Genomic DNA, 21,445 nt, shown 5'->3' with positions numbered 1-21,445 from the left:
CAGGCAGTTTTGCTTTAAAAGCCCTGAGAGTGCGTCACTGTCAGTTTTCAGCAAACCTCCACCTGCAGAAGTGCTTCTGGCTGCGTGCACTAGGACCTTGAGTGATCGCTATGATCCAAGTCAGCACTCTGACCTGGGTCCATGCTGAAAGCCGAGGTTGGACCCCATGAGCAACAAGAACCCCTCTCACTCCCCCAGCCCTCTACTGATCTGAAACGCAACATGGCTGCCACAAAATAGTCCCCTTTGAGCAGAACAGAGCAGTTGGAAAGCAGAGACTTAGCTCCTTGCTCACCCACCCTAATGCCAGCCTCTGACTTATATAGAGGAGGTGGTTTCCAGCCCGACCCAATTTCAGGGTGGTAAAGGCAGATGAGCTGGGATAATTGGACGTGAAGGTCTGTTAATTATAATGAATGCAAAAACGTAAATTGATATCTCGCCTGCTTTGGGCAGGCTCCCCATCATGCCTATTTTCTTACCATGGTAAAGTGGGAACCAAAACAAGCCCCATTCCTGCTAGACGCTTCATGTCTGATTTTTCATGCCCAAAAATGGGTGTGATTATGTCATAAAATTCTGCCCAGTATCTTTGCTTTTATTGTATTAGGCACATAATGAATCCTTATTCTATATGTAAGGCACCTTGTAATCTTCACCATAATCTAGTCTACTTATTATAGTAAATTTAAAATGAGAGACTTTTATGCTAAGAATTTTACATTACCCTTCCTCAGAGGGGATCTCATTGAAACTTGTAAAATTCTGACAAGATTAGACAGGGTAGATTCAGAAAGAATGTTCCCGACGTTGGGCAAGTCCAGAACGAAGGGTCATAGTTTGAGAATAAGGGGTAAAACTTCTTAGGATTAATGTGAGGAGGAACCTCTTCACCGAGAGAGTGGTGAATCTATGGAATTCACTACCAGAGAAAGTAGTTGACACGTTCTGTGAATTCAAGAAGAAATTAGATGTAGCACTTGGGGCTATAGGGATCAAGGGATAAAGGCAGGGGGAAGGGAGAATCAGGATATTGATGATCATGGTCATAATGAATGGCGGAGCAGACTCAAAGAGTTGAATGTCCTACTTCTAGTTTCTATATTTCTGTGGAAGGCTAACAAGACGGCATAGTGGCACAAGTGATTAGTACTGCTGCCTCATAGTGCCTGGAACCCAAATTCAATTCCTGACTTGAGTTACTCTCTGTGTGGAGGTTGTACATTCTCCCCGTGTCTGTTTGGGTGCTCCAGTTTCCTCTCATACTCCAAAAATGTGCGAATTAGGTGGATTGACCATGCTAAATTGTCCATTAGTGTCAGGGGATTAGCAGGTTAAATATATGGGGTTACAGGGATAGGACCTGGATAGGATTATTGTTGGTGTAGACTTGAGAAGCTGGGTGGCCTCCTCCTGGATTCTATGAATTCAGGGGAATACAAAATAAATGGTAGAATACTGTTGGGAAGTATAGAGGAAGATAAAATCATCAGAGTACATGTGCATAGATATCTCCCACGAGATGTCCTTTGCCATTACCACCTGAGGATAACACTTTTCCCTGGTTTCTATCCCTCACAGGTTGAAATTGATGTTGAAAACCAACCCCTGATTTCCAAACCAATGCAAAATCGCCTGCCCTTTTTTTTTTGCTGCTAATTCGTTCTTTGTCTCTGTTATGCCAGAGCTATTTTTTTCCTCTGCTTTTAATCCCAGTTCAAACTGTTTTATTTCTTTTTCATGTTCGAGCTGTTTTAACCCTTTGTTCTTTGTTCTGCTGCAATTGCCCGTCTCTCTTTAGATTTAAGTTTATAAGCGTCACAAATAGGCTTACATTAACACTGCAATGAAATTACTATGAAAATCCCATGTCACCACACCCTGGTGCCTGTTCGGATACACTGAGGGAGAATTTAGCATGGCAAATGCATCTAGCCAGCACATCTTTTGCACTGTGGGATGAAACAGGAACACTGGGAGGAAACCCACACAGACACGGGGAGAACGTGCAAGCTCTGCAAAGACAGTGACCCAAGTCGGGAATTGAACCTGGGTCCCTGGCGCTATGAGGCAGCAATGCTAACCACTGTGCCACCTCTAATTCTAACTGTTCCATTTGTAATTTTTAGCCATTTTCAATGATCTTGACTATGTTTCTGGCAACTATTTCTGTCTTCTTTGTCCCCATCAGGTACGTTCAACTGCAGGTTGTTGGCCAAGTCTAAAAGCTTTGCTTTAATCAGCTTTTGTAAACCACCCCAAATGACTTCCTCCACACTCAAGAAACCTTCAGCTACTGAAAAAGCATTATTCCACGAGGCACTCCCTACTTAAACTAACCGAATGTAACACCTTAAAAGAAAACACAAATACACACCATCCTGTCTTTGAGTCCAATAGTCCTAAATCAAATAAAGAATTATATATTTTAATCCCAGATGAGCTCCCATTTGTTAGGAATCAGATCAGAAACTCAGGTATGCTATGAAGTTATCCTTGACCCCAACTTTATTTGCTATTGGCAGTAGGCGAGCATAAGCTGTTGCATTCCAGGTATGATTCGATTGACCACTGGAAAGCTTTTATTAAAGCAAACTTTATTTAAGAACACATTTACAATATATCTAGAAGAATTAGCATAACTTCCACCAATTAAAATATCAAAACATGGCAAAGTATAATTTTTAACAGCTATCCATCTTCATAGTTCCAATTTAAGCAATATCCCCATTGACGTAAATCCTACTTCAAACCAACTTGCTCCAAAAACACATACGTTCGCTTGGGTGCTAGATTTCCATCCTTTTATCTCCTCTGTACAGAAACAGAAACATTCTGACTCCCATGCAGCAATGGTGATTAAATTGATGACCTCACAAGTCTGTCATGGTCATTAATGCAGCTGTTGAGGATACTTGCAGAATGATTGATTTTACTGAAAAAGCAGCCGGCTGACGACCATGCCTAGTTTCTGCTGCCATCGTATGAAGTTCTTATTAACTTCATCCTGTCTTGAATTAAGGACTGATGTACAAAATGGAGTACTGTGTTGAATAGGTATTAATGGGTACTTTTCAAATTGGCAGGCGGTAACTAGTGGGGTGCCACAGAGATCGGCGCTGATACCCCAGCTAGTCACAATATGTACTAATGATTTGGATGGGGGAACAAAATCTAACATCTCAAAGTTTGTAGATGATACCAAGTTGGGTGGGAGGGTGAACTGTTGACAAGGATGCATAGATCCTTTAGCATGATCTAGACAGGTTGGGTGAGTGGGCAAATAAATGGCAGATGCAGTATAATTTGGATAAATGTGAGGTTATTCACTTCGGAAGCAAAAACAAGAAGGCAGCTTATGATCTGAATGGCTGTAAATTGGGAGTGTGCAGTGGGACCTGCATAAGCATGCAGGTGGTATGTTGGTCATTGTGAGAGATTTTGAGTGTAGGAGCAGGGATTTGTTGCTGTTGTGTAGGGCCCTGGTGAGGCCACACCTAGAATATTGTTTGCAGTTTTGGTCTCCTTTTCTGAGGAAGGATGCTGTTGCTCTCGTGGGAGTGCTGGAAATGTTTACCAGGCTGATCCCGGGGATGGAGGGACTGATGTCTGAGGAGAGATTGACTTGGTTAGGATTGTTTTCACTGGAGTTCAGACGAATGAAGGGGGATCTCCTAGAGATCATATAAAATTCTAACAGGACTAGACAGGATAGATGCAGGGAGGATATTCCCAATGCTGGGGGAGTCCAGAACTAGGGGTCACAGTCTGAGGACAGAGGTGAGGAGACATTTCTTCACCCAAAGAGCCAGTGGAGTTCATTACTGCGGGAAGTAGTTGATGCCAAAACATTGAATGTATTCAAGACAGCTGGATATAGCACTTGGGGTGAATGGGATCTAAGGTTATGGGGAGAAAGCAGGATTAGGCTATTGAGTTGGACGATCAGCCACGATCATAATGAATGGCGGAGCAGGCTCGAAAGGCGAAATGGCCTCCCACTGCTCCTACCTTCTGTGTTTCTGTCTCCCACCATTGAGGGATCTGAGTGTGCAGGTCTACAGTTCCCTAAAAATGGCAACACAGGTGGCCAACGTGATTAAGAAGGCATATGGCATGCTTGCCTTCAACTGGGGCATTGAGTACAAGAGTTGACAAATCATGTTGCAGCTATATTGTACAATCCACAAGATACTTATAGCTGAAGATTGTTGCGAAGGCCTCACTTGATGTGTTGGACTCCATTATGATTAAGGATGGGCATCTTTGTGGAGCCTCCTCCTCCAATGAGTTGTTTAATTGTTCACTACCATTCAAGATTTGGTGTGGCAGGACTGCAGGACTTAGATCTGATCTGTTGGGTGTGGAATCGCTTATCTTTATTACTTGCTGTTTGACATGCAAGTAGTCCTGTGTTGTAGCTTCTCCAGGTTCACACCTCCATTGTATTATGCTGCTCCTGGTATGCCCGCTTGCATTCTTCACCATGATCCCAGATTTGTTCATGATGTGGAGATGCCGGCGTTGGACTGGGGTAGCCTTACAATAAGAAGTCTGTCAACACCAGGTTAAAGTTCAGTAGGTTTATTTGGTAGAACAAGCTTTTGGAGCACTGCCCCTTCATTGGGTGAGTGGTAATGGTAGAGTGGAGGAATGTGCTGGGCCACAAAATTACAGATTGTGGTTGAGTGCAATTCTGCTGTTGCTGATGGCCCTTAATGCCTCATCGTTACAAAGTCTCGAGTTGCTAGATTTGTTAGAAATCTATACTGTTAAGCACAGTGGAGGGTATTCTCATCATGAAGGTGGGAGTTTGTCCCAACAAGATCTCTGCAGTGATCACTCCTATTGATACTGTCATGGGCAGAGACATCTGAGGCATGCAGGTTGATGAGGATGAGGTCAGATATTTTTTCCTCCTTGTTAGTTCCCTCCCTACTTGCTGCAAACTGAGTTTTCTAGGTTTAATTCTGTTCACTAATTTCTTGTTCACCTGTATAAAAAGCCCTCACCTCGCTGACCCTCCTCACAACTCTTGAAAAACCTCAAGCATGGCTAGGCAGACTAGACTTTTCCTCAACATCCATGCTGACTCTCCTTGATCAATCCCCTGACCTGCTGAGGTTAGGCAGACTGATATCTAATTAGTAGCTTATTCCTTTAGAACATAGAACATAGAACATAGAACATTACAGCGCAGAACAGGCCCTTCGGCCCACGATGTTGCGCCGACCAGTTACAAAAACAATGACCCACTAGCCTATACCAATCCCTTTTCGTCCATAAACCTATCCAGAGATCTCTTAAACGCCCCCAAACTAGACGCATCTACAACTGCAGCAGGCAGGGCATTCCAATCCCTCACCACCCGCTGGGTAAAGAACCTACCCCTGACATCCGTCCTGTAGCTACCCCCCCTTAATTTAAAGTCATGCCCCCTCGTGCTAGCTTTCTCCATCCGAGGAAAAAGGCTATCACTATCCACCCTATCTAAACCTCTAATCATCTTATATGTTTCAATAAGATCCCCTCTTAGCCGCCTTCTTCCCAACGAAAACAACCCTAGATCCCTCAGTCTCTCCTCATAGGACCTCCCCACCATACCAGGCAACATCCTAGTAAACCTCCTCTGCACCCTCTCCAATGCCTCCACATCCTTCTTGTAATGCGGGGACCAGAACTGCACACAGTACTCCAAGTGCGGCCGCACTAGAGTAGTGTACAGTTGCAACATTACACTGCGACTCCTAAATTCAATCCCCCTACCAATAAACGCCAAGACACCGTACGCCTTCTTGACAACCTTATCTACTTGATTCCCAACTTTCAGGGATCTATGTACACACACACCTAGATCCCTCTGTTCATCCACACTATTCAAAGTCCTCCCGTTAGCCCTATACTCGACACATCTGTTGCTCCTACCAAAGTGAATTACCTCACACTTCTCCGCATTAAATTCCATCCGCCACCTCTCGGCCCAGCTCTGCAACCTATCTAAGTCTCCCTGCAGACTATGACACCCTTCCTCAGAATCTACCACACCTCCAACTTTGGTGTCATCAGCAAATTTACTAATCCACCCAACTATACCCTCATCCAGATCATTAATAAAAATTACAAACAACAGTGGCCCCAAAACAGATCCCTGAGGCACACCACTCGTAACTGCACTCCATGATGAATATTTACCATCCACCACCACCCTCTGTCTCCTATCTGATAGCCAATTCCTGATCCAACTTCCTAGATTACCCACAATCCCATACATCTGCATTTCTGAAGTATAACTTTCTGAAGTATACTTTCTGAAGTATAACATTGTAACATTAGTACCCCTCCAGTCCCCTAGCACAGTGTCTGTAGCCAGAGAGGATCAAAAAATGATTGTCCCAGCCTCTGCTATTTACTCCGTTATGAGCTGGAGATACATTTTATTTAGTTTTGGTGATTTATTTATGTTCGAAGAGACTAAACTCCTTAGTATTGCTTCTCAATGTGTTTATCTCAGCCAATATTTCTCATTCCTCTTCCTTAGCTACAGTGTCTGCATTATTGCCTTCTGTTGTCTGTGATCCAGACACTTCAACCAACAAAGAACAAATAAAATTATAGCATAGGAACGGGCCCTTCGGCCCTTCAGGCCTGCACAGACCATGCTGCCAAACTGAATTATAACCCCCTGCCCTTCTGGGGACCATTTGTCAAGATGCCCCACCTTGACAAACACAGGAACAGTTTATTACATTTTCTCAAGTGCCTTTACTTTGAGACTGACAAAAGGAATTTGGCTCAAATATAACTTTATTAAAAACACTCAGGTTAAAGAAACAATTTTTACACAATAGATACAGTTAATTCGTGGTGATTGTCGAGCGATGTTCATTCATCCGTTATCGTAGCGTCTGCATGGTCTCCCCAATGTACCATGCTTCGGGACATCCTTTCTTGCAACGTATCAGGTAGACAATGTTGGCCGAGTTGCAAGAGTATTTACCATGTACCTGCTAATTGCCTGAGAAGTAGATATTATGTGGTCTGGTGAAACCAGTTGGTCTGTTGAATTCAATTGACTGAGCTCACAGCAATAGTTGAACTCAGGGTCCTCTTAGCATGAAGGTGGATCTCACATGATCTCATGTGTCATCCCAGGTTACAGTAGGTTTGGTTTTTGCTGGAATTTGTCTTAAATATGGCTGTTTTGTCATTCTTTTTTGAATATTCGCTGCTTGTTGGCCAATGGGGAGAGAGTGGGGAGGTTATAGCACCCAATGATGATAGGCCAGGTCATCCTAATTGTACATTTCTCTTTAATAGCAGGGAGTCTGGCTGAAGTTCATAGGATCTCATAGAGACTACAGAACTAGATAGGGTAGATGCAGGGAGGATATTCTCAATGGTGGGGAGTCCAGAATAAACACAGTAAAAAGTCTGACAACACCAGGTTTTAGTCCAACCGATTTATTTGATAATAGACTCACAAGCTTTCGGGGTTAGTCCCTTCGTCAGGTGAATGGAGAGTTCTGGCCTCAGACAGAGCATATAAAGCACAGACAGTTTAGAGATTACTGATTAGAATGCGAATCCTTACACCTAACCTGCTGTTCAAGACCTGAAGTGGCTGACAATGTGAGTGGAAGGAGCACTGATCACAGGTTAAAGAGATGTGTATTGTCTCCAGACAGTACAGTAAGTGAGGTTTTGCAAACCCAGGCAAGTCACAGGGGTTACAGATAGTGCAACATGAACCCAAGATCCCTGTTGAGACCGTCCTCATGTGTGCGGAACTAGGCTATCAGTCTCTGTTCAGTGACTCTGCGCTGTCGTGTGTTGTGAAGGCCGCCTTGGAGAATGCTTACCCGCAGGTCAGAGGCTGAATTCCCGTGACCACTGAAGTGTTCGCCAACAGGAAGGGAACAGTCTTGCCTGGTGATTGTCGAGCGATGTTCATTCATCCGTTATCGTAGCGTCTGCATGGTCTCCCCAATGTACCACGCTTCGGGACATCCTTTCTTGCAACGTATCAGGTAGACAATGTTGGCCGAGTTGCAAGAGTATTTACCATGTACCTGGTGGATGGTATTCTCACGTGTGATGATGGTATCCATGTCGATGATCCGGCATGTCTTGCAGAGGTTGCTGTGGCAGGGTTGTGTGGTCTTGTGGTCACTGTTCTCCTGAAGGCTGGGTAGTTTGCTGTGAACAATGGTCTGTTTGAGGTTGTGTGGTTGTCTGAAGGCAAGAAGTGGGGGTGTGGGGATAGCCCTGGCGAGATGTTCGTCTTCATCAATGATATGTTGAAGACTCCGGAGAAGAAGTCGTAGCTTCTCCGCTCCGGGGAAGTACTGGACGACGAAGGGTACTCTGTCCACTGTGTCCCGTGTTTGCCTTCTGAGGAGATCAGTGCGGTTTTTCGCTGTGGCGCATCGGAACTGCCGATCTGAGTCGAGCACCATATCCTGTTCTTATGAGGGCATCTTTCAGGGTCTGGAGGTGTCTGTCACGATCCTCCTCATCTGAGCAAATCCTGTGTATACGGAGGGCTTGTCCATAGGGAATGGCTTCTTTAACATGTTTAGGGTGGAAACTGGAGAAGTGGAGCATTGTGAGATTGTCTGTGGGCTTGCGGTACAGTGAGGTGCTGAGGTGACCGTCCTTAATGGAGATGCGTGTGTCCAAGAATGCAACTGATTCTGGGGAATAGTCCATGGTGAGTCAGATGGTGGGGTGGAATTTGTTGATATCATCATATAGTTGTTTCAGTGATTGTTCACCATGAGGATTTGCTCAGATGAGGAGGATCGTGACAGACACCTCCAGACCCTGAAAGATGCCCTCATAAGAACAGGATATGGTGCTCGACTCATAGATCGGCAGTTCCGATGCGCCACAGCAAAAAACCGCACCGATCTCCTCAGAAGGCAAACACGGGACACAGTGGACAGAATACCCTTCGTCATCCAGTACTTCCCTGGAGCGGAGAAGCTACGACTTCTTCTCCGGAGTCTTCAGCATATCATTGACGAAGACGAACATCTCGCCAGGGCTATCCCCACACCCCCACTTCTTGCCTTCAGACAACCACACAACCTCAAACAGACCATTGTTCACAGCAAACTACCCAGCCTTCAGGAGAACAGTGACCACAATACCACACAACCCTGCCACAGCAACCTCTGCAAGACATGCCGGATCATCGACATGGATACCATCATCACACGTGAGAATACCATCCACCAGGTACATGGTACATACTCTTGCAACTCGGCCAACATTGTCTACCTGATACGTTGCAAGAAAGGATGTCCCGAAGCGTGGTACATTGGGGAGACCATGCAGACGCTACGACAACGGATGAATGAACATCGCTCGACAATCACCAGGCAAGACTGTTCCCTTCCTGTTGGCGAACACTTCAGTGGTCACGGGCATTCAGCCTCTGACCTGCGGGTAAGCATTCTCCAAGGCGGCCTTCACGACACACGACAGCGCAGAGTCGCTGAACAGAGACTGATAGCCTAGTTCCGCACACGTGAGGACGGTCTCAACAGGGATCTTGGGTTCATGTTGCACTATCTGTAACCCCCGTGACTTGCCTGGGTTTGCAAAACCTCACTTACTGTACTGTCTGGAGACAATACACATCTCTTTAACCTGTGATCAGTGCTCCTTCCACTCACATTGTCAGCCACTTCAGGTCTTGAACAGCAGGTTAGGTGTAAGGATTCGCATTCTAATCAGTAATCTCTAAACTGTCTGTGCTTTATATGCTCTGTCTGAGGCCAGAACTCTCCATTCACCTGATGAAGGGACTAACCCCGAAAGCTTGTGAGTCTATTATCAAATAAATCGGTTGGACTAAAACCTGGTGTTGTCAGACTTTTTACTGTGTTTACGCCAGTCCAACGCTGGCATACCCACATCATGACGGGGAGTCCAGAACCAGGGGTCACAGTCTGAGGATTCAGGTTGGACCATTTAGGATGGAGGTGAGGAGACATTTCTTCACCCAAAGAGTGGTGAGCCTATGGAATTCATTACTGCAGGAAATAGTTGATGCCAGAGCATTGAATGTATTCAAGAGGTGGCTGGATATAACACTTGGGGCGAATGGGATCAAAGGTTGAGACTCTAAACTGGAAAAAGGCCAAATTTGAAGTAATTATAAAGGATCTAAAAAGCGTGGATTGGGACAGGCTGTTCTCTGGCAAGGATGAGAGTGGTAAGTGGGAGGCCTTCAAAGAAGAAATTTTGAGCATACAGAGTTTGTATGTTCCTGTCAGGATTAAAGGCAAAGTGAATAAGAATAAGGAACCTTGGTTCTCGAGGGATACTGCAACTCTGATTAAAAAAAGAAGAGAGATGTATGACATGTATAGGCAACAGGGAACAAATAAGATACTGAGGAGTATAAAAAGTGCAAGCAGCTACGTAAGAAGGAAATCAGGAGGCTAAAAGAAGACATGAGGTTGCTGTGGCAGTCAAGGTGAAGGTTAATCCTAAGAGTTTCTACTATTAAGTGCAAAAGGGTAGTAAGGGATAAAATTGGCCCTCTTGACGATCAGAGTGGTCAGCTTCGTATGGAACCAAAAGAAATGGGGGAGATACTAGATGGGTTTTTTGCATCCATATTTACTAAGGAAACTGGCGTGGAGTCAAACAAGTAGGGAGATAATGGAACCTATACAGATTAAAGGGAAGGAGGCGCTTGCTGCCTTGTGGCAAATCAGAGTAGATAAATCTCTGGGACCAGACAGAGTACTCCCTCGGACCTTGAAGGAGACTAGTGTTGAAATTGCAGGGGCCCTGGCAGATATATTTAAAATGTTGGTATCCATGGCTGAGGTGCCGGAAGATTGGAGGATAGCTCATGTTGTTCCATTGTTTAACAAAGGCTCAAACGGTAATTTGGGAAATTATAGGCCGGTAAGTTTGACATCAGTAGTAGGTAAATTATTGGACGGAGTACTAAGAGATAGGATCTACTAATACTTGGATGGACAGAGACTTATTAGGGAGAGACAACATGGCTTTGTGCATGGTAGGTCACGTTTAACCAATCCATTAGAGCTTTTTGAGGAGGTTACCAGGAAAGTGGATGAAGGGAAGGCAGTGGATGTTGTCTACGTGGGTTTCAGTAAGGCCTTTGACAAGGTTGTGATGGGAGGTCAGTTAGGAAGGTTCAGTTGCTAGGTATACATGGAGAGGTCGTAAATTGGATTAGACATTGGCTTAGTGCAAGAAGCCAGCAAGTGGTAATGGAGGATTGCTTCTCTGAGTGGAGGCCTGTGACTAGTGGTGTGCCATAGGGATCCGTGCTGGGTCCATTGTTGTTTGTCATCTAATCAGTGATCTGGATGATAATGTGGTAAATTGGATCAGCAAATTTGCTGATGATACAAAGATTGGAGGTGTAGTGGAGAGTGAGGCAGGTTTTCAAAGCTTGCAGAGGGATTTGGACCAGCTAGAAAAATGGGCTGAAAAATGGCAGATGGAGTTTAATGCAGACAAATGTGAGGTATTGCACTTTGGAAGGACAAACCAAGGGAGAACATACAAGATAAATGGTAGGACACTGAAGAGTGTAGTAGAACAGAGGGATCCGGAAGTAGATACACAATTCCCTAGAAGTGGTGTCACAGGTAGATAGGGTCGTAAAGAGTGCTTTTGGAACATTGGCCTTTATAAATCAAAGTATTGAGTAGAAGAGTTGGAATATTATGGTAAGGTTGTATAAGACATTGGTGAGGCCGAATTTGGAGTATTGTGTGCAGTTTTGGTCACCTGATTACAGGAAGGATATTAATAAGGTTGACAGAATGCAGAGAAGGTTTACAAGGATGTTGCCGGGACTTGAGAAACTGAGTGACAGGGAAAGGTTGAATAGGTTAGGACTTTATTCCCTGGAGCGTTTCAGAATGAGGGGAGATTTGATAGAGTTGTATAAAATAGAGTGAATGCAAGCAGGCTTTTTCCACTGAGGCTAGGGGAGAAAAAAACTAGAGGGCATGGGTTAAGGATGAAGGGGGAAAAGTTTAAAGGGAATATTGTGGGGGGGGGACTTCTTCACACAGAGTGGTGGGAGTGTGGAGTGAGCTGCCAGATGAAGTGGTGAAAGTGGGCTCACTTCTAACATTTAAGAAAAACTTGGACAGGTACATGGATGAGAGGGGTGTGGAGGGATATGGTCCAGGTACAGGTCAGTGGGACTAGACAGAAAAATGGTTTGGCACAGCCAAGAAGGGCCAAAAGGCCTGTTTCTGTGCTGTAGTGTCCTATGGTTATGGGGGGGAAAGCAGAATTAGGCTATTGAGTTGGATGACGAGCCATGATCGTAATAAATGGCGGAGCAGGCTCAAAAGGGCTAATGGTCTCCTCCTGCTCCTATCTTCTATGTTTCTATGAAGCTAGAGTATGCACAACCATAATGTCTTCTTGACTGAGTACCTCCTGCTGGGTTTCAGTGCATAATGACTCTTTCATTGTGAAGTTTGAGCCTCTCTATTCAGTATGTAAAAGGTTTGTGTTTTGGTTTCAGGTCATGATGACTTCTCCATTGTTCAGTTGAAGCACCTCCATTCAATGTGTGAGACAGTTTTGGTATGTGTGCCTGTTGATTTTTGACCTGTGATAACCTCACAGAAGCAGTTTCTAGTTGTATTAATTTAAAATGTCCAATTTTACGTCAGGCCTAATTTCTCAGGCCTTGTCCATCTGACTGCATTTCTTCTTGTGCAGCTGAATACAAAATATTCACAAAAATAGAAATGTGCCCACATCTTCTGTATCCATATGCAAGTTCCTTGTTTGATCTCCAATGGACCTTCTTTTTCTTTAATTGGTCTCTTGCTCTTAAATGTTTATAAAACACCTTTGGGTTTTCCTTTATTTTGCTTGCTAATACCTTTTCATGCTCTGATTGTTTCATAATTTTATTTCCAGCTTTACCCATGCACTTTCTATACTTGGTTCTCTGCAGTATTGAGCACTTTGTATATGACAAGAGGATGGAGATTTGGGGGTTCCTGTCTCTTTTCTTGTGAGACCACATTTATTCCCTGTCCTCGTTATTTCTTTCTTCAGTGTCTTTGACTGTTCTAATATCAGAACAAAGAAAATTACAGCGCAGGAACAGGACCTTCAGCCCTCCAAGCCTGCACCGACCATGCTACACAACTTAACTAAAACCCCCTACCATTCCGCTGACCATATTCCTTTATTCCCATCCCATTCAAGATGCCCCTTAAAAGTTACTATCGTAACTGCTTCCACTACCTCCCACGGCAATGAGTTCCAGGCACCCACCATCCTCTGTGTAAAAAAAACTGCCTCGTACATCTCCTTTAAACCTTGCCCCTCGCACCTTAAACCTGTGCCCCCTAGTAATTGATTCTTCTACCCTGGGAAAAAGCTTCTGACTATCCACTCTTGTAGACTTCTATCAGGTCACCCCCTCAATCTCCGTTGTTCCAGTGAGAACACACCAAGTTTCTCCAACCTCTCCTCATAGCTATGCCCTCCATACCAGGCAACATGCTGATAAATCTTTTCTGTACCCTGTCCAAAGCCTTCACATCCTTCTGGTAGTGTGGCGACTAGAATTGAATACTGTATGCCAAGTGTGGCCTAACTAAAGTTCTGTAAAGCTGCAACATGACTTGCCAATTTTTAAATTCAATGCCCTGGCCGATGAAGGCAAACATGCCTTCTTGACTACCTTCTCCACCTGCATTGCCATTTCCAGTGACCTGTGTACCTGTACACCCAGGTCCCTTTGCCTATCAGTACTCTTAACGGTTCTGCCATTGATGTACTTTCAAGTTGTTTCCAGTCCACTTAAGCTTGCTACTTGTGATGTAGCATTTCTCCAATTGAGGACTTGTACTCCCAGTCTATCTTTTTGCAAAACTATACTAAATCTAGCAGCATCTGTAAGGAGAGAAAAGAGCTAACGTTTCAAGTCAATGACAGAGGGTCACCTGGACTCAAAATGTCAGCTCTTTTCTCTCCTTACAGATGCTGCCAGACCTGCTGAACTTTTCGAACATTTTCTGTTTTTTGGTTTCAGATTCCAGCATCTTCCAGCCTTCATTAATCGAGGGATTGAGTTTAGGAGTCGGGAGGTAATGCTGTAACTTTATGAGACCCTGTGTGCAATTCTGGTCGCCTCACTACAGGAAGGATGTGGAAGCTATTGAGAGGGTGCAGAGGAGATTTACAAGGATGTTGCCTGGATTAGGAGGCATGCCTTATGAAGATAGGTTGAGGGAGCTAGGTCTCTTCTCCCTGGAGAGACGAAGTTTGTGAGGCGACCTGATAGAGGTTTATAAGATGTTGAGAGGAATAGATAGGGTGAATTCTCGGAGGCTATTTCCCAGGGCTGAAATGGTCGCTATGAGAGGACACGGGTTTAAGGTGCTGGGAAGCAAGTACAGAGGGGATGTTAGGGGTAAGTTTTTCACTCAGAGGGTGGTGAGTGAGTGGAATTGGCTGCCGTCGGTGGTGGTAGAGGTGAACTCACTGGGGTCTTTTAAAAGACTTCTGGATGAGTATATGGGATTTCATGGGATTGGGAGTTACAGATAGTTCTATAGCTTGGTAGGTTTGGATGTGATCGGTGCAACTTGTGGGCCGAAGGGCCTGTTTGTGCTGTAGTGTTCTATGTTCTATCGGCAGCAATTTGCTTTTTTGCACTAAATCTAACTGAATTGTGATCGTTTTGAACAAAATGCCACTAGAGAGCCCTTCCATATGCCCAACTGCACTCCTAAAATTTTAAGTGTGGGACTACTGCTCCTCCTTTAGATGGAATTCTTCATGCACTTGCTAAAATGTATCTCTGAATGGGATTTTAAGAATTCTGCAACCACCAGGCCTCTTACAATATTAGGATTGTATATACCCTCTACTGTTGTTGTATCAATGTTTTTGTACTTCTTGGATGCTTACCGACTTAAACATTCTGCTATCTCCCACTGACTGTTTGGGTCAGCATATAGTCAGCAAATGTGATTGCCAGTTTTTGCTCTTCATTTCAGCTATTATGATCTCATTGGCTGATGCTTCCAGCTGTTAGGGAACAGAATTGTATATTTTTTTAGAATATCTTTATTGCTATTTCTTATTCTAAATCTGGACTTTTCTGCTGAATAACGACAATGAAAATGGCTGACCTTCTGCCTATGAGTCACCAGAACAATAAAATTCACTTTTTAGTTTTGAAAATATCACACCTCATCATGTCTGAGGACCTTCCAGAAGACCACCTGGAACTCTGCAGACTAATGTCAAGGATGGTTGCACATCTTGGCGGGAAGACTGGCTAAGGCTACCGGGGGGACTTTAAACTAGAAAGGATGGGGGGAGGGAACTGTGTTGGGGAAACTGGGACGGAGGAGGTTCGCTCCCAGGTAGGGGAGGACCGCAGGCAGTATGGGAGGGAGGTTAGACAGGTGGTGGAGATGGGAAATGCCCAGACTGAGGGGCTGAAGTGTATATATTTTAATGCAAGGAGTATAGTGAATAAGGTAGATGAGCTTAGGGCGTGGATAGCTGTTTGGGATTGTGATGTGGTGGCCATTACGGAGACTTGGATGTCTCAGGGACAGGACTGGGTACTTCAGGTGCCAGGCTTCAGGTGCTTCAGGAAGGACAGGGAGGGTGGCAGAAGGGGTGGTGGCGTGGCACTGTTGATCAGGGATAGTGTCGTGGCTACAGAGAAAGAGGATGTCGTGGAGGGATTGTCTACAGAATCTCTGTGGGTGGAAGTTAGGAACAGCAAAGGGTCAAAAACTTTGCTGGGTGTAATCTATAGGCCGCCCAATAGTGACAGGGAAGTTGAAGTGCAAATAGGGAAACAGATTCTGGAGAGATGTTTTAATAACAGAGTTGTCGTGATGGGAGACTTCAATTTCCCAAACATCGACTGGAATATCCCTAGGGTAAGGGGTATAGATGGGGAGGAGTTTGTTAGGTGTGTTCAGGAGGGTTTCCTGACGCAGTATGTGGACAAGCCTACGAGGGGAGAGGCTGTACTTGACCTGGTACTGGCGAATGAACCAGGGCAGGTGATGGATCTTTCGGTAGGAGAGCATCTTGGAAATGGTGACCATAATTCTATCTCCTTCACAATTGCGTTGGAACGAGATAGGATCAGGCAGGCTAGGAAGGTGTTTGTCTGGGGTAAGGGGAGATACGAAGAAGTCAGGAAGTTACTTGGACAAATAAACTGGAAGGAGGCGTTCTTAGGGAAAAGTACCGAAGGAAGGTGGCAGATATTCAAGGAATGTGTGTCTGGAGCTCTGAATGACAACGTTCCGATGAGACGAGGGGGTTTTGGTGGGTCGAGGGAACCGTGGTGCACAAAGGATGTGTTGAATCTAGTCAGGAAGAAAAGGAAGGTGTACAAGAGGTTCAGGGAATTAGGAGATGTTAAAGATCTTGAGGAGTATAAGGACTGTAGGAGGGAACTTAAAAGGGAAATTAGGAGAGCCAGAAGGGGTCATGAGAAGACCTTGGCGAGTAAGATTAAGGAGAATCCCAAGGCCTTCTATAAATATGTGAAAGGTAAAAGGATAAGAAGAGAAGGGATAGGACCTATAAAAGGTGAGGGGGGAAAGGTTTGTGTGGAACCAGAAGAAATGGCGGAGGTGCTTAACGAGTACTTCGCCTCAGTATTCACGGTGGAAGCCGATCTGGGAGATTTTGTTATGGATGTGCAGCAGATGGAAAGGATTGAGTACGTGAATATTAAGGAGGAGGATGTGTTGGAACTTTTGAATTCTATCAAGGTAGATAAGTCGCCGGGACCAGATGGGATGTACCCCAGGATACTGTGGGAGGCGAGGGAAGAGATTGCAGAGCCCCTGGCGATGATCTTTGCGTCGTCAATGGAGACGGGAGAGGTTCCAGAGGATTGGAGGATTGCGGATGTAGTTCCTATTTTTAAGAAAGGGAACAGAGATAGCCCGGGAAATTACCGACCGGTGAGTCTGACCTCAGTGGTTGGTAAGCTGATGGAGAGGCTTCTGAGGGACAAGATTTACGAACATTTGGAGAGGTTTGACATGATCAGGAATAGTCAGCATGGATTTGTCAAGGGCAGGTCGTGCCTTACAAGCCTAGTTGAGTTCTTCGATAATGTGACTGCACACATTGACGAAGGAAGTGCCGTGGACGTAGTGTACATGGACTTCAGCAAGGCGTTTGATAAGGTCCCCCATGCAAGACTTCTTGAGAAGGTGAGAGGGCATGGGATCCAAGGGCCTTTGGCCTTGTGGATCCAGAACTGGCTTGCCTGCAGAAGGCAGAGAGTGGTTGTGGATGGGGCTTTTTCTGAATGGAGGTCAGTCACCAGCGGAGTGCCTCAAGGATCTGTTCTGGGACCCTTGTTGTTTGTCATTTTCATAAATGACCTGGATGAGGAAGTGGAGGGATGGGTAAGTAAGTTCGCTGATGACACGAAGGTCGGTGGTGTTGTGGATGATCTGGAAGGATGGCAAAAGTTGCAGCAGGACATAGATAGGATGCAGGACTGGGCGGAGAAGTGGCAGATGGACTTCAACGCGGATAAATGTGTAGTCGTCCATTTTGGCAGAACCAACGGGATGAACGAGTACACTATCAAGGGCAGAAGTCTGAGTAGTGTTGAGGAGCAGAAGGATCTTGGGGTCCGGGTCCACAGGACTCTTAAATCGGCCTCGCAGGTGGAGGAGGTGGTCAAGAAGGCGTATGGTGTACTGGCCTTCATTAATCGAGGGATTGAGTTTAGGAGTCGGGAGGTAATGCTGGAACTTTATAAGACCCTTGTCAGGCCTCATTTGGAGTATTGTGCGCAGTTCTGGTCGCCTCACTATAGGAAAGATGTAGAAGCTATTGAAAGGGTGCAGAGGAGATTTACAAGGATGTTGCCTGGACTGGGAGGCATGCCTTATGAAGTTAGGTTGAGGGAGCTGGGACTCTTTTCCCTGGAGAGACGAAGGTTGAGAGGCGACCTGATAGAAGTTTACAAAATGTTGAAAGGAATGGATAGGGTGGACTCTCAGAGGCTATTTCCCCGGGTTGAAATGGTCGCTACGAGAGGACACAGATTTAAGGTGCGGGGAGGGAGGTTCAGAAGTGATGTTAGGGGTAAGTTTTTCACTCAGAGGGTGGTGAGTGAATGGAATCGGCTGCCGTCAGTGGTGGTGGAGGCGAACTCGCTGGGGTCTTTTAAAAGACTTCTGGATGAGTATATGGGGTTTAATGAGATTGAGGGTTATAGATGGGTCTGTAGGTTGGTAGGTGATGTGATCGGCGCAACTTGTGGGCCGAAGGGCCTGTTTGTGCTGTAGTGTTCTATGTTCTATGTTCTAAAGGCAATTTGCGAGATAAGCCAAGCTTTGTTAGTAGAGCCAGTGAGTCTACAGAGACAGTGACTTCCCAAACAACCCATCCTCAACAAATAGTACCTCTTTTCAACTCATAATGGCTGAGATTTATCAGTCTCTGGCGCAAAGGCAACTCCCAGGCACTGGATCAACATCCCATGTCATTGTGGAGATGCAAGGTCACATGACCCAAGGCTCTTGACTGGATTAATTCTTATTGTTCTCTGACCTGCATATCTCAGTGTGCTGTTTAACATCTATCTGGCAGGCTACACAAAAATAAGCTTTGGCTTGATTGGACAGCTGCTCCCCATCTAATCTGACTCTGCTGGGAAGATTTTGTGCCATTGCATTTTGTGCCACTGATTCAATCTCTGCATGCCAACTTGTGACATCAACACCACTGCAAAAATGAATCTTACACCAGTCAGCTGGCCTCTGAAATAATTTCTCATTGGACTCTGATTCTGGAATGATCCTTTGTACTATAGCCTTCATTTTCCTCCCTCTCTCTTTACTGTATTAATGTGGAGTAGAAAGTTTGGATGCTCATTTGAGGTTTTTGAATCTGTGCAATCATAATTCAAGTTTGCATTGGGATTATTGCTAGGAATAAGATCACCCAAAAACCGATTATTTATTAAATAAAAGTTTATTGGTAGGGGGATTGAATTTAGGAGTCGCAGCGTCATGTTGCAACTGTACACAACTCTGGTGCGGCCGCACTTGGAGTACTGTGTGCAGTTCTGGTCCCCACATTACAGGAAGGATGTGGAGGCTTTGGAGAGGGTGCAGAGGAGGTTGACCAGGATGTTGCCTGGTATGGAGGGGAGGTCATATGAGGAGAGACTGAGGGATTTGGGGTTGTTTTCGCTAGAAAGAAGGCGGCTAAGAGGGGATCTTATTGAAACATATAAGATGATTAGAGGTTTAGATAGGGTGGATAGTGATAGCCTTTTTCCTCGGATGGAGTTCTGCGCTGTAGTGTTCTATGTTCTATGTTCTATAAGAGTGGGTTTTATCACCAACGGGAAAATGAGGTGGGGAGGTTAATTGAAGGAACTTCAGAGGTTTGGTCAGCTGAAGGCATAGCCATCAATGGTATATCATTTAAAATTGGGAATGCACAGGAGGCTAGAATTAAATATCTCTAGGATTTGAGGACCCTGAGGATAAAAGGAGTGGTGAGGCCATGGCATAACTTTAAAATGAAAATGTTGCTTGACCAGGAGCTAATGTAGGTAAGTGAGACAAGAACAGAAAATGTTGGAAAAACTCAGCAAGTCTAGCAGTATAGGATGGAGGGGAGAGGGATTTAACAAGATGGTTTGCTTTTGAGAAATGAAGCTGAGGCTTTCTTTGCAATTGGATGACCCTGGAACAATGAACAGTTTTGGCAGATGAGAACAGGACCCTATAGTGTTTTAAGTGGTCCTGTCAGATTTTGCTGTCAATGGCTAAACCAGTTGTCCACCATATTCTTTCAATTTTGCATTCCTGAAGACATTTAAAGACATCAGGATGAGGGCCATAAACAAGAGGAACAGCCAAGGTGAAAGGGACTAAGATGAGGCCCATACCAGGAGGATTAGTCGGGGAAGCGAGAAAGTAATAGTTTTATTGACAACTGGGACAGTAAAAGCAGAGATGAAGGTGTAGTTGTGTAAATTAGCCGCAGATTAATTGTGGTGAATGGAGAGCCAAAGACCTCTTAGTTGAGAATTTATAAATTAATTGAGAGAGAGTTTTTCCAGGGACAAACATGGGATGGGAAAGTGGTGTAGAAGGGAAATGTGGGTGGTGAGTGATGCAAGGAATTGTCAAAGATGGCTTATCTGCAATTCAAAGAATCATAAAATCCCTACGTGCAGAAGGAGGTCATTCAGCCAATCGAGCCTGCCCTGAGAACAATCCCACACAGCCCTTATCCCCATAACCGTATGTATTTACCCCGCTAATCGCTCTAACCTACACACCTTGGGACACTTAGAGGCAATTTAGCATGGCCAACCTAACCCACACATCTTTGGATTGTGGGAGGAAACCAAAGAACCCAGAGGAAACCCACGAAAACACAGGGAAACTCCACAGAGACAGTGACGCCAGGCTGGGAATCAGACCTGGATCCCAGGCACTGTGAGGCAGCAGTACTAACCACTGTGCCACCCCTTGCATGAATTTACATACCTTTGCATCCGCAGCAAAAGAAGGGAGAAGCAATATCATCTAATTTGGAATGTGGATGGTGCATGTGGAGGACCATTTGAATTTTTTAAAAAATTCATTTGTGGAACATGGGCGTTGTGGGCTGGCCAGTATTTATTACCCATCCTCTAGTTGTCCTTGGAGAGCAGATGAGAGGCAACCACATTGCTGTGGCTTTGGAGTCACATGCAGGATCAGGTAAGGACAGCAGACTTCCTTCCCGAAAGGACGTTAGTGAACCAGATAGATTTTCCTGACAATTCACAATGGTTTTGTGGTCGTCGGAACAAAGTAAATTACAGCACAGAAACAGGCCCTTCAGCCCTCCAAGCCTGCACTGACCATGCTGCCCGACTAAACTAAAACCTCCCACTCATCGAGGGACCGTATCCCTCTATTTCCATCCTATTCACGTATTTGTCAAGATGCCCCCTAAAAGTCATTATTGTATCTCCTTCCACTACCTCCCCCAGCAGCATGTTCCAGGCACCCATCACCCTCTATGTAAATAAATTTGCCTCGTACATCTGCTTTAAAACTTGCCCTTCGCACCTTCAACGTATTCCCCTAGCAATTGACTCTTCCACCTTGGGAAAAAGCTTCTGTCTATCCACTCTGGCTATGCCCCTCCTAATCTTGTAGACTGCTATCAGGTCACCCCTCAACCTCTGTCGTTCCAGTGAGAATAAATCAATTTTCTCCAACCTCTATTCATAGCTAATGCCCTCCATACCAGGCAATATCCTGATAAATCTTTTCAGTACCCTCTCCAAAGCCTCCACATCTTTCTGGTAGTGTGGCGACCAGAATTGAACACTGTATTCCAAGTGCAGCCTAACAAAGTTTCTAGAAAGCTGTAACATGAGTTGGTC

At 45.0% G+C, this 21,445-nt stretch overlaps 1 protein-coding gene across 6 annotated transcripts in view; it reads left to right on the top strand.

Moving 5' to 3' along the window:
- Positions 1–21,445, top strand: part of tmem108 (transmembrane protein 108) — a 164,525-nt gene that overhangs the window by 43,192 nt on the left and 99,888 nt on the right. For 3 of the 6 annotated variants that reach the window (XM_080215922.1, XM_080215896.1, XM_080215939.1), the window contains exon 3: positions 12,539–12,600. The exons of the other annotated variants lie outside the window; for them this stretch is intronic. The gene's annotated coding sequence lies outside the window, so the exon portion shown is untranslated. The remainder of the gene's footprint in view (positions 1–12,538; positions 12,601–21,445) is intronic. 6 annotated transcript variants of the gene reach the window in all.

This window comes from Carcharhinus amblyrhynchos, chromosome 2, assembly GCF_965287045.1.
Source record: "Carcharhinus amblyrhynchos chromosome 2, sCarAmb.v2.hapA, whole genome shotgun sequence".
Taxonomy (NCBI): Eukaryota; Metazoa; Chordata; class Chondrichthyes; order Carcharhiniformes; family Carcharhinidae; genus Carcharhinus; species Carcharhinus amblyrhynchos.
Note: the sequence above shows the minus strand (reverse complement) of the source record. Positions and strands in the feature narration are given on the sequence as shown.